The sequence below is a fragment of the Spinacia oleracea genome, chromosome 5 (genome assembly GCF_020520425.1).
Source record: "Spinacia oleracea cultivar Varoflay chromosome 5, BTI_SOV_V1, whole genome shotgun sequence".
Lineage (NCBI taxonomy): Eukaryota > Viridiplantae > Streptophyta > Magnoliopsida > Caryophyllales > Amaranthaceae > Spinacia > Spinacia oleracea.
Window position 1 is genome coordinate 68,706,710 of NC_079491.1, and position 13,202 is coordinate 68,719,911.

The 13,202-nt window shown below is 30.6% G+C and overlaps 1 long non-coding RNA gene across 1 annotated transcript; it reads right to left on the reverse strand.

The window, feature by feature from the left end:
* Window positions 1–11,200: 11,200 nt before the first annotated feature.
* LOC110789600 (uncharacterized) lies at window positions 11,201–12,483 on the reverse strand. Its single transcript, XR_002533626.2, has 3 exons — window positions 12,158–12,483; window positions 11,973–12,018; window positions 11,201–11,728 (listed from the first exon to the last, which is right to left on the reverse strand). It is a non-coding gene; the product is annotated as an uncharacterized lncRNA (long non-coding RNA).
* Between the last annotated feature and the right edge of the window lie 719 nt (window positions 12,484–13,202).

A 13,202-nucleotide genomic window follows, 5' to 3' on the forward strand; every position in this document is an offset into this window, starting at 1 on the left:
ATAAATAATTAGGTGACACACATATATTTTAATTAATAACTAATTACTAATATATTCAACTCCATCCAAAATCTAACACTATAATAATTACAAAATAAATCTAAAATGAAATTCAATTCAAAATCAAACACTAATCTAATCTAATATATTATATCAATTGTAATAGGATTTTTACTTTAACTTAACAATTTAATAGAATCCATATATATATTGCACGGGCTAAAATCTAGTATATAATTATTTATGACATTTTCACCCACCCCTTCCCCCTTTTACTTTGTCCATTTTTCTCATATGATCCCATATCCTCCACTAATACATTTTTTTTTCTCCTTAAAGGTTCGAACCAGACACTAGGGTGGAATGTGGAGTGGTTACGAATTCAACAAACCCTAAATGTTACTACTAGCTAGCTAACACTTACTACCAAGGTAGTAATCCCTCTTTTTTTTTTTTTTAATGAAATATATACACTTTCATAAAAGATGTGTTTTTTTTTAATGTGTTTACTTCTACTGTATTCCATTTTCGGCAATTATTTTTATCTACTTACCTATTTTCTCCATAATAATTACATATTTTCATCATCTCTCTTCTACTATACACAATATTATAATATTACCCATTAATTTATTACATCACTCTTATTTTTTCCTTTTTTTCTTACACTAAATCATTACTTATCGAAACAAGAATTTACAGTAAGGCTCTGTTTGGTAGGGCGTAAAACGTTTTCATTGTAAAATGATTTTCCATGGAAAACACTTTTCAAAGGAAAACACAATTCCAAACTAGTTTTCCTTTGTTTGGTAACTTAAAGGAAAATGGGAGAAGATGGTGAAGATTGAGGGTAGGGATGCTAATGAGCCGAGTCGAGCTCGAGTTTAGCTAAGCTCGACTCGAACTCGAAAACTAAACCCAAGCTCGAACTCGACTCGAAATCGGCTCGAAATCAGCTCGAAAACTCAAACTCGAGCTCAAAAACTAAACTCAAGCTCGAAATCAGCTCGAAAACTCAAGCTCGAGCTCAAAACCCAATTCGAAAATCCAAAATTGAGCTCAAACTCGACTTGAATGACGTTCAAATCTTATAAAAAATAAGTTTATACCCCAAATCATTATATCCATTAGCCCAAATGAAAGCCCAGTGGAAGTGATTTGTACACTTTCACACTCAAAGAGTAATACTTATAACCCTTTCCTTCTTTCCTCCCTCACTTATTTATCAATGTGGGACAAAGATAATATAACCTTTTTTTCTTTCCTCCCTCACTTATTTACCTATGTGGGACAAAATGAATATAATTATTTCCTTCTTTCCTCCCTCATCTATATACCAAATTACCAATGTTGGAGTAGCTATAGAAATCTTTTTGGCTGCCAAATAGTGTAATTTAGATGGACGATTTCGATTTTTTTTTTGTCCTTAATAATTTAGTCATCCATTTTAGGAAGAAAAAAAACAAGTATATTTTTTAAGGGATAAAAAAACATAAAATGATAAATAAAAATGATAAAATAAAAAAAATTCTATTTTAATAAAATATTATATTATATATATATAATTCGAGCTTCTCGAGCTTTTCGAGTCGAGTATCAAGTTACTCGACTCGACTCGTTAAATTTTCGAGTCGAACTCGACTCGAATCAGAGCTCGAGTCGAGCTGATTCGAGTCGAGTTTTGACCGAGCTTTGACCGAGTCGGGTTCGAGTAGCTCGCGAGTTCGCTGAGCTCATAAGCACCCCTAATTGAGGGGAAGAAAGGAGAGGGAGGTAAGGAGGAAAGAAGGAAAAGTGGTTTCCCTCCCTTTCAAGTGGAAAAGGGTTTTCCACCTTTGAGGGAGTCATGGAAAATTGTTTTACATCCCTTACCCAACCAAACAACGTAAAATGATAGAAAAGGGGAAAATCGTTTTCCATAAAAACGTTTTACGCCCTACCAAACGGAGCCTAAATGAGAATATCAAACAAAAAATATTCACACTAATATAAACCTGGTCCATGCTAACTTAGCGTGGACCAGGGAAACAGAGTAATTTTTATGGGTAACATATGTAACTGTCACGTGACAGTTATTTTGTAATTTTAAATAGTAACTATATGCGTATTACCGTAACTATGTGTTTTAAAGAGTTACTATGTGTTTTGAAGAGTTTTAATGCGATTTGTGTCTAGCCCACTATATATACGTTTTAAACTTTTTATTTTTCAAAATTTCAGATCTACATTCTGTTCATTCTCTTTCATTTTCTCTCTCTTCATTTTCTCTCTATGCTTTTCAAAATTTAGCCCAAATTTCTAGGTTTTGTTCGATTTTTTCGTAATTATCTTATAATTCTTATGATTGGATTTATTTGATGATGAAAAATTGGAGGAAGTAGTAGATCAAGAAGGAGGTTCGTCGTTGACAAAATCGAATCGAAGAATTTGCGCTCGCCTACAAATCTTCGCAAGAATTTTTAGAGATCACATCTCGGTTTGTTGTTTTTCAAAGAATTTTAAGTCTATTTTTATTTAAAATTGAAAATATTTGTTGTTTTGAAGAAATTAATGTTTGTGTTTTACCGAAGTATCGTTTTTACTTCGCGAATTCGATCAGTGACTTCACGATTTTAAATAGTAACTATATGAGTAATACAGTAACTATATGGTTTAAAGAGGTACTATGTAATTTTAATGGTTACTATATGTGTACAATAGTTACTATATTATTTTAATGGTTACTATATGTGTACAACAGTTACTATATTGTGTACAATAGTTATTATTTTGTTGAGTGATTCGAAATATTTGTTGTTTTGTTGAAATTAGGGTTAGTGTTTCACATAGTTAGTATATAAATGATATAGTCACCTTTAATTTATGTTGCTAATTAGTGTTTTTAATAGTCACTGGAATGTTCGTTGTGTTTATGTTAGTAGTAGTTTTTAGAGTAACTATACTTTTTTTAAAAGTTACTATAACTTTAAAACAGTAACTATGTGTTTAAAATAGTCACTATATTTTTTAGAAAGTTATTATAAGTTTAAAACAGTAACTATGTGTTTAAGATAGTTATTATGTTATGAACAGTTTATAGTGACTTTTTGATAAATAATAGTTACTATACGATTACATTATGTACTATGTTATTTAGAGTATGTATTTGTCCGCTTCTTAGATAGTGACTATATGATTATAATGGTTACTATATGTGTTCAATAGTTACTATATTTTAATAATAGTCACTATATGTTTTATATAGTTACTATATGGTTTATATAGTTACTATATATTTGATATTTGTATAAGAAAATAATACGAAGTATCAATCACATGTTATTCCAGGTCCTAAAGTTGCACTATCTAGTGGCGAATCTTCAAAAATACTTTACAATATCATTTGTATAAGAAGAAATAATGCCTTAAATTTAGAAAAAAGAGACAAAGGCTGTGAACTTTAAGAATTGATGCAGCAAAGCACAAGAGGTAGAAATAGTGTTTGTTGTTTGGGTGAAATTAGGGTTAGTGTTTCATATAGTTAGTATATAAATGATATAGTTACCTTTAATTTATGTTGCGAAATAATGTTTTTAATAGTCATTGGAATATTCATTGTGTTTATGTTAGTAGTAGTTTTTAGAGTAACTATATTTTTTAAAAAGTTACTATAACTTTAAAACAGTAACTATGTGTTTAAAATAGTTACTATATTTTTTAGAAAGTTATTATAAATTTAAAACAATAACTATGTGTTTAAGATAGTTACTATGTTAAGAACATTTTATAGTGACTTTTTGATAAATAATAGTTACTATACGATTACATTATGTAATATGTTATTTCGAGTATATTTTTGTCTGCTTCTTAAATAGTGACTATATGATTATAATGGTTACTATATTTGTACAATAGTTACTATATTATAATAATAGTCACTATATGTTAAGCTAGTTGTGGTGTGATTATAATGGTTACTATATGTGTACAATAGTTACTATATTATTATATTAGTTACTACGTAGTATATGTTTGAAATAGGTACTATGTTTATTTTCTTCAATAGTTACTATATTATTTATATAGTTACTATATTATTTATATAGTTACTATATGTTTGAAATAAATATTATGTTTATTTTATCATGACTTGTTACCATGTGTTTATTTTCTTTAATAGTTATTGTACGTTTTATATAGTTACTGTATTTTTGAAATAGGTACGTACTATGGTAGTTTATTATGTTATGTGCATGTTTTTATGTTATTCTATATTTTTAATGATATAGTTACTGTATTATGGATAGAGTTACTATATTATTATCACATCAACTATGTCTGCAACTCTGTGAATAAATGACCATCAATAATATTTATAGGTATTATATCTTGTATTATAGTAACTATATGTTTGGTATAGTTTTTTATGTATATTATAATGTTCTTTTCATGTTCTTTGTTGTCTTCTATGTTATTAGTAATAAGAGTTACTATGTTATGATCACAACAACTATATGATCATAACAATAACTATATCTGCAACCTTGCTCGTATACGACTATCATTAATATTAAGAGTTACTATATCATGTATAATAGTAACTATATATTTTTAATAGTTATTATCTTATCATTATGTTCTTTTTATAATCTTTCTTTGTACTCCATGTTATTAATAATAAAAGTGACTATATTATTTTGACAGTAACTATATGACTATAACAATAACAATAACTATATATGCAATTCTGCAAGTATTTTACCATCGTTAATGGTAAGAGTTACTATATGATGCATAATAGAAACTACACGTTTTACATAGTTACTATGTTATTTTTTCATATTTAAATGTTAAATTATTAACTTAGTTTAAATATTAGGAAAAATTGCTTTAAATAATCCAACCTTTCGACGATTTCCTGTTAATAATCCAACATTTGAATTATTATCTAATAATCCAACCTTTATACCCCATTAATTTTTATTGCACCCATCTGACCGGCAACCGGTCAAGAAGGTCAATTTTTTTTATTTATCTTTTATTATTATTTTTTAATGTTCAATTTATAACCTCTCCTTTATTTCTCTCTCTTCCTTCAAATCTAGCTTATTCGAAGCTTTCTTCTTCCTCCATAAGTTCTCCCCTTTTCTACAAGTTTATGAAACTTCAACCAACATTTTCTCTTACACTAAGAATCAATTAACGATAGTTAACACCTTTTCTTTGCAAAATTATACTCCTAAAAAACAACAAATTTATTGAGGTGCTTGAAGTGGGTACGAATGATTACTACTGCATTTGAGACTACAAAATCCCAATTAAATTTTACCACCTTTTCAAATTAGCACAAATTAAAGAAAATCAAGGAAACCCACATGCCCAGGAAAATCCTAATCCTTGAAACATCGTCATTGGAACCATTGGTGCACCGCAAAAACAAAATAAATAAAACAAAAATAATTTGCTGAAATCAACCGCCACAAATTTCGAAATTAAACTTCAAAATTAGGCAATTACAATAACAAAGGAGAAAAAGAAGGAGATCGAGAAATCTTGTTGTTGAAGATCTTGTTAACTTCCATCTCCAACTGCTGATTTCTTCTTACCGTCATTAATGGAGAGAAGAAAGATGGAAACAATTGAATTGAAATTGACGATGAAGAAGGAGACAGGGAAAGGGGAGATAGAAAAGGGCTGGTGAGGATGAACAAGATGATGTTCAAAATTACAAGATAATGAAGAAGGAAGGAGGAATTGAAATAAAATAAATAAAACCAAGACAATCGTAAAACAAATAAAACCATAAGGAAGGAATGAAAAGAAAAAAGAAAAAGAAAAAGAAATTAATTTTTTTTAAAATATTTAACGAATAGGTGCATGACACGTGTATAGGTTACCTGTTGTATCAGGTTGGTGACCGATTGGGTGCAATAAAAGTTAATGGGGCATAAAGATTGGATTATTAAATAATAATCCAAAGGTTGGATTATTAACGGAAAATCGCCGTAAGGTTGGATTATTTAAAGTAATCTTATCATTATGTTCTTTTTATAATCTTTCTTTGTACTCCATGTTATTAATAATAAAAGTGACTATATTATTTTGACAGTAACTATATGACTATAACAATAACAATAACTATATATGCAATTCTGCAAGTATTTTACCATCGTTAATGGTAAGAGTTACTATATGATGCATAATAGAAACTACACGTTTTACATAGTTACTATGTTATTTTTTCATATTTAAATGTTAAATTATTAACTTAGTTTAAATATTATTGATTCAGAAATACAAAGATGATGCACCCAGAATTGAAATCGTGCAAAGAATAAATTCTGCAAGGAAAACAAAAGCAGGAGGAGAAGAAGAAGAAAATCCTGACAACAATGGAAACCAATAACGTGGTAGAGGAAGGACATGATGTGTTGGTGGAAAAAAGAGATATGGTCCACGTGGACGTGTCAATTAGTATTTTTTAGTTCAAAAAACATTTGAGTTTAACATGATTTATTTAATAGATGCAAAGAATTAGAATGTCGTAGCTAAAACAACTAACCAAGTAGTTAATGTTTTCTTTATTATTGTTCAAGAGTTATAATTACCGTTACTTTTGATATAGTTACTCTTTTATATTTCAGTAATTATGTGATATATAATAGAAAAATTACTATATGACCTCTAAACCATCTATATCATATTGTTTATTTTTATAATATAGTAATTGTTTTACAGCTAAAGTTATTTTTCTATATAATATAGTTAATCTTTGGATAGAATAATTGTTCTCATCGAAATTACTATATTATTATTATTTATTTCATAGTTACTATTCTGAAAATATAGTTACTTTACAGAATCTATATTTTCTATAATTTACTCTTTTTGTCTGCAAGAATGAATATATAGTAGTAATTGTTTTACAGTTAAAATTACTTTTCTATATGATATAGTTACTCTTTGGATATAATAGTTATTCTTATCATTATTATGTTCATAGTTATTATTCTGGAGATATAGTTACTTTACAGAACCTACAGTTTCTATAATTTACTCACTGTTAAAATTACCTAATTACCCTGGTCCACGGTAATCTTATGGTGGACCGGGTCCATACAAGTGGAATTGAACAAAAAAACGGAGGGAGTACCAGTAATTGCTAATTATAGCAAGGTGAGGGATATTTGGAAAGAGGGGGTGGGAGTTGAGTTTGTTCGTTCTTCTGAAGTTTGCGGCAGACAATTATTGACAAAGATCCGTATAAGTAGAATGCATGGTGATCCACGTATCTCATGATGACCACAAGACATGGCCAATTGAGACCAAACAATTATGCAAGGTAATTACTACTTAACTACTTAAGTATGATTGAGTGTTAGACAAGAGTAGAGTAATTGCAGTTCAACAATAGATAGTACTTTATAAGTAAGTTTTGATAGCAGGATGAATTAGTTTTAATTAATTAAATTCAAGCTATGTGTGACTAAGGGGAAGTGATAAATCCAAGGAAATTTTAATTTATTCCAAAGAAATCCACATTTTTTTAAAGGTGATTTCCTTGAAAAAGTGAAATCTTGGATTTATCACTTACTAGCACCGCCACTGACGCTTATGAACGGAGGGAGTATTGCATGTTCATATCATAGTGTTAAAAATAAAAAGAAAACGTGCAATTTGATTTAAAAATTAAAGAATGCATGTGTAAGGTTTAAGTTTGACAAATATGATTAATCGGGGAACGAAATCAAGAATAGAAGTGTCGTTGAGTGTTAGGCAAGAATAGTCATTGCATATCTGCAAAAGATAGCACTTGATGATTACTAGATTTATTAATCACTTCAAAACTTTAATTAACAAGCTAAAGCTAAGGCTAGCTACATGAGTTACTCCGTATTATTTATTGTAAGATCAAAATTGATAACGGTTAATTATTTATTAATAGTAAAAAGAGGTGTAAGTAAGTGTGAGGAGAAAGATTCATAGAATTGGGAGTGGAGACTATAACATGCTAAAAATAGAAAGAGTATCACTTATTAAAATACGGTCGAATAAGAAAAGTGTATCACTTAATAAAATACGGAGGAATACGTACTATATTTGTGTTTCATTCTTTATCACTGCTTTCTATTGGTCCAACTCGTTTAATTGATTTGTTTTTGTTTCTATTGATTGTTTGAGTTAACTGTATGTAAAATTAGCCATATTTAGATACTAAGGCTCTGTTTGTTTCAACTTATTTTAATTTATTTTGATTTATTTTAGTGATAATAAGTTCAGATTATTAGAGATAAAGTTAATATAAATTCAGTTCAGATAAGTCCATCATAAATAATTTAACACATAAATAAGTTCAATTTTAGTAAATATAAATTATGATAAGGTCAGTTATTTTCATATGAATTCAGATAAGATCAAACTAACTAGTAGACTTATGAGCAAATGAGCTAAAAACCAAAGAGAAAAATCACCCACTTGCCCTTTGGACGAAGTTAATCATCGTTTTGTTTTGTTAACTAATACAAGTACTTAATAATATTGTCGAATAATTGTATTGATGACTTTTTTTATTATTTAAAATGAAAACAAATGAATGAAACGAAACTTTAGATTGAGAAACTACTACATCGTTAATAAAATATTGCAATACAACCCTTCACTATTATATAGGGGTCCTTGTCTTAAATCTTAACTCTATGCTGTTATTATGTAATTATTTGTACCATTTATTTTGTCTATATGTGGAGTACCATTTATTTTATAAGAAGACATGAAACGGACGAATTGTTGTGATGGTACGAGGGCAACTACTCACAACGAATTGAAGTATTTGATTATTTGATAACTTTGGACTTACTCGATCTCACTTTTTCACATGTCTGCAGTCTCTACACGACTACATTGCTAGTCTGCTACTCTGTATAGTGTATATCTTAATAATCTTATTCTCATTGCGCCCTAGCAACTCAACAATCCACTGCTGCAGTTGTAAATCTTTAATTATTTGTTTTCTCGTATACCTGGGCGTACTGCCATGGCCGATAGGGGATCCGAGCATCTTATATTTCAATTTAGAAGTTGGATGTTTAATCCCCGTTAACTAGGGCACTTTAGAAACGAGAATTTTCTTATCTTTCTTGTCTCCCACACTCCGTTCAATCCGTGGACTAGTATCATCGTGCACAGTGATTATGGTGCATTAAAGGAATATATGCGCATAAGCAAAATAACATACAATATAATATTTCACTTTTTAGTTATAAAAAACAATATATTATTTCATTATTTATTAAAAATATAAATAAAAAATATATTCATGTTCTTTTCACGTAAACAAATGTTCTTTCAATTATATACTAGTGTTCTTAAGGTGCACCATGGTCACAATGCGCACAAAGATGTGTGCCGCACAACTTTTTTCTCTCTCTCTTCTCTGGCTCTCTCCTCCAATCCCTAGCCTCCATTGATAATTTTTGAGGGGCTTCCATCGGTTTTTACCGGTGGAAAGCCCCAATTGTTTTAATTTCTTGTGTTATTTCCTTTAATTATTGTTTTTGTAGGTTTAATAATGCTTCCTCCGCTAGAGAGGAACGTTTCTCCCTTGAAAGAGAGGGTTTTTTCTCCTTTCTTTTCGAAAGGTTTTCTGCTTTTGCGTTGGTATCGAGTCGATGAGTGTTATTTGTGTATTTCATGGTGAAAATTGTGTTTTTCTATGATGTATGCACTTTGAAGATCAAGATCAATCCGGGATACGAAGCAGATTCATTTTTCAAGATGACTATAACGTTTGTAACAAGGTCCTCCATCCAACGAAAAAGATGCTTTGACATCGAAGTTATTTCATGGCTACACATATACCATGATTTCGGAGCCGTTCTTCAGTATTTGTTTATTTAGTTATTTGGAAAAAAGAATTTGTTATTATATTTTAGATTGGTTCTTGTTCTTGTTTAGGGAAAATTTTGATTGTAGATGCCGTATGGCTTTATTTTAATGAAATTTTCCCTTACCTCGTCAAAAAAAAAAAAGGGTGCACCATGATCGACCTTCTAATTGCGCTTCAACGAGTATAGCCCACTAAATAAAGTCGCGTTAATTTGAAATAGTTTACTGCCCCAAAAATATATTTATATCTACCAGAGATATAGTGGGTTAAGAGAACGTTAGGGGTATAAGTTTTTAGTTTTCTTTCTTTCACATTTATGGTCTAGCTTTAGTTTCCAGGTAACTTAACTCACCTTTCACTCACCCTTTACCTCACTTCAAATAAAAAAAATTATTAAAATTATTTTAATTGTCAAAAAACATAAAATGAAATACGAAGTACTAAATATAATACTTGGAATACATTTGACAACCCATTCCCCTAAAGAGAAATGAAAATATAAAGAAAAATCTATACTTTAGTATTTAAAAAGGGAAACCACATTTGATTAGATGACATGTGTCAACACATTTGATTAGATGACACATGTCATCCATTCTTTCCTCCATCAATTTGGTTTTTTATTTTATTTTCTTTGTTGTTTGATTTATTATACAACTCCAATCCCCTTTTTCACTCCATATTCCTCATACGACATCAATTCACCAATATATTCATTCAACATTTTCCACTCCATCTTCTCGATTAACACTCAATATAAATACACTATTTAATTTATATATTCTTTCAACTTTTAAAATTACCTATATTTAAATCATATATTCTCTCTAAAATCATAAGCTTGATAAAATTAGAACTTAAAAAGATAGACTAAATAACCAATATAAATCTAGTTATTTCTAAAATAGTAGTTCTAGCCTTTGTTCATTGCTAACCCATTCCCTCATCAAAAATATAGGAGCTCGCCATAGTTTCCCCGCCGCGATTTTTTTTTTTTGTCGGCTAGTCTGTCACGGCAAATTTCCTTGTTCAAATGATTTTTTTTTTTCACACATTTGCTTTCATATGGTTTATTCTTAATAATAAAATATTTTCCAGATTATGTATCCTATAAGAATTTAGTGGAAATTTATTTATTTTGGAAGTAGAGTACATGTATAGCACCGATATAAAAAAAACTAGTTTTATATGCACGCGATGCGTGCGGATTATATAAAAACTTAAAATTGTATTACAACCACTAAATATAAATATTAGATAAAAAATGTTCACAAAGTAGTAACATTTAGAAATAAAAATAGAATTATATTAAATTACATAATATATTGCTGTTAATTCTAGATGTCTCAGAAGAGATATATAAACATAATTACATTAAATTACATTACCCATGAATATCTATATCACATAAGAATAAATTATATAGCTGGATAAAAGTAATTATGCAGTGATAGAAACTTAACATAATGATGCTAACGTAAACCCGTTAAAGGCCAACATTGTGATTAAATATTGGGTCCAAACAAAGAAGCTTACAAAAAAGACCAATAGCCTGAATACAAAACTCTACCCAAGTGTTTCACCTTTTTCTTTCATTAGCCTGAATACATTGCATCTGAAATTCATACCTGGAAACCCGAATCCTATTATTCATACAGACCCATGAAAAAAAAACAACAATAATTATTCACATTGATAAAGAACACCCGCATCCTTTAGGTAGCATCAACTTCTGACAATTGAACCATGAGTCTCCTATCTTAGCTATCATATATTTTAACTCTAAATACCTATATCACCATTGTTGTAGGGAAAACTCTATCCAGTACACTATACAGACCTCCACCTAGGAGGAGGGCCCCACTGCAATCACAATTAGATTCAAACAGATAAGAAAACACAGCTTTGTATTTATATTCGAGAACATTGGAGTTGTTGTTCATTAATTTATAAGCTTTCTATGCATGGGAGAGATTGGTTAAGGGTAAAAAAGAGGGTCTTTTGGTTCAAACTATAAGGCATGAGAAAGAAAATGATGTATCAGATTCTCAGACATAAACCAGAAAGTATAAAGTGAAAAAAACCAAGTTTCAAATGATGAAGGTACCTTAGTGGGTTGATCCAAGCTGAAAACTTGCGAAATAAAGCAGACTCTGCAAAACATATTAAGCCCAAGAGTTGGTAAGTACGACACCGAAAGAAAAAAGTTGTAAATAAACAAAAAAAACTCTCGCAGACTTTCAAAAAGGAAGCAAAGAGTTCAGTGAGAATTCATTAAGTGATAAAGCATACCCGCAAGTTCATGACCACTAGTCTTCTCTCAAGGAAGCACAATATCACTGGTAAACATTTATAACATTCATGGTAGTGATTGTTAGGTTATGATACATATGACAATTCATAAATCATGCGGAAAAACCATAAAGCCAGGAAAGCATATTATTTACACATAATCATTTAGCATAGAATAGATGCATACATGTTGTAGCGTGCCTTCCCTAGCTGCGCCCGAACCGAACAAGAACAAGTCTTTAGGACTCCAAATGTCGTCCCTCCGTAGATAGTCCACAGTACGTCCGGATCCGCCTCAAGTTAGACCAACTAGAATCGCCCTTAAGGTGCTTAGGATTTTCGGCTCTTATTGGAAGTGTATGGCTGATTTATATTTCAAAAACTTACCCTTTGAATACTTCAATCGTACCCATAAATTGTGACCCTAGGCACTTATTTATAGGAGTATGAAAAAGGAATTGTAATTCTTCTAGGATGTGGATTTTCTAATTAGAACTTTATTAGGACTCTAAATAACAAAGCAAATCTAATAGGATTAGGATTTTAATCTTTGCACAAATCCTAATAGGATTAGGATTTCCCGCACACGCATCGTACAAGCCGTGCACCCGCGCAGGCCTTGCGGCCCACGACAGGCGCACAACCCATGTGCAGTGCTGTGCGCGCGCGCGCCCTTGGCTGGGCCTGGCCTTGCGCTGGGCCTGGTCGAGGCGTGCGTTGCTGCGTGCGGCTCGCTGGGCGATGGCCTGGCTTCGTGCTGGGCCTTCGTCTAGCGGGCCTCGTCCGATGCTAATTCGTACGATACGCTTCCGATTAAATTCCCGATTCCGGAATTCATTTCCGATACGAACAATATTTAATATTTCCGATTCCGGAATTAATTTCCGTTTCGAACAAATATTTAATATTTCCGTTTCCGGAATTATTTTCCGATTCCGATAATATTTCCGATTCTGACAATATTTCCTTTTCCGGCAATATTTCCGATTCCGATAATATTTTCCGATACGTACCATGTTTCCGTTTCCGGCAACATCTACGACTT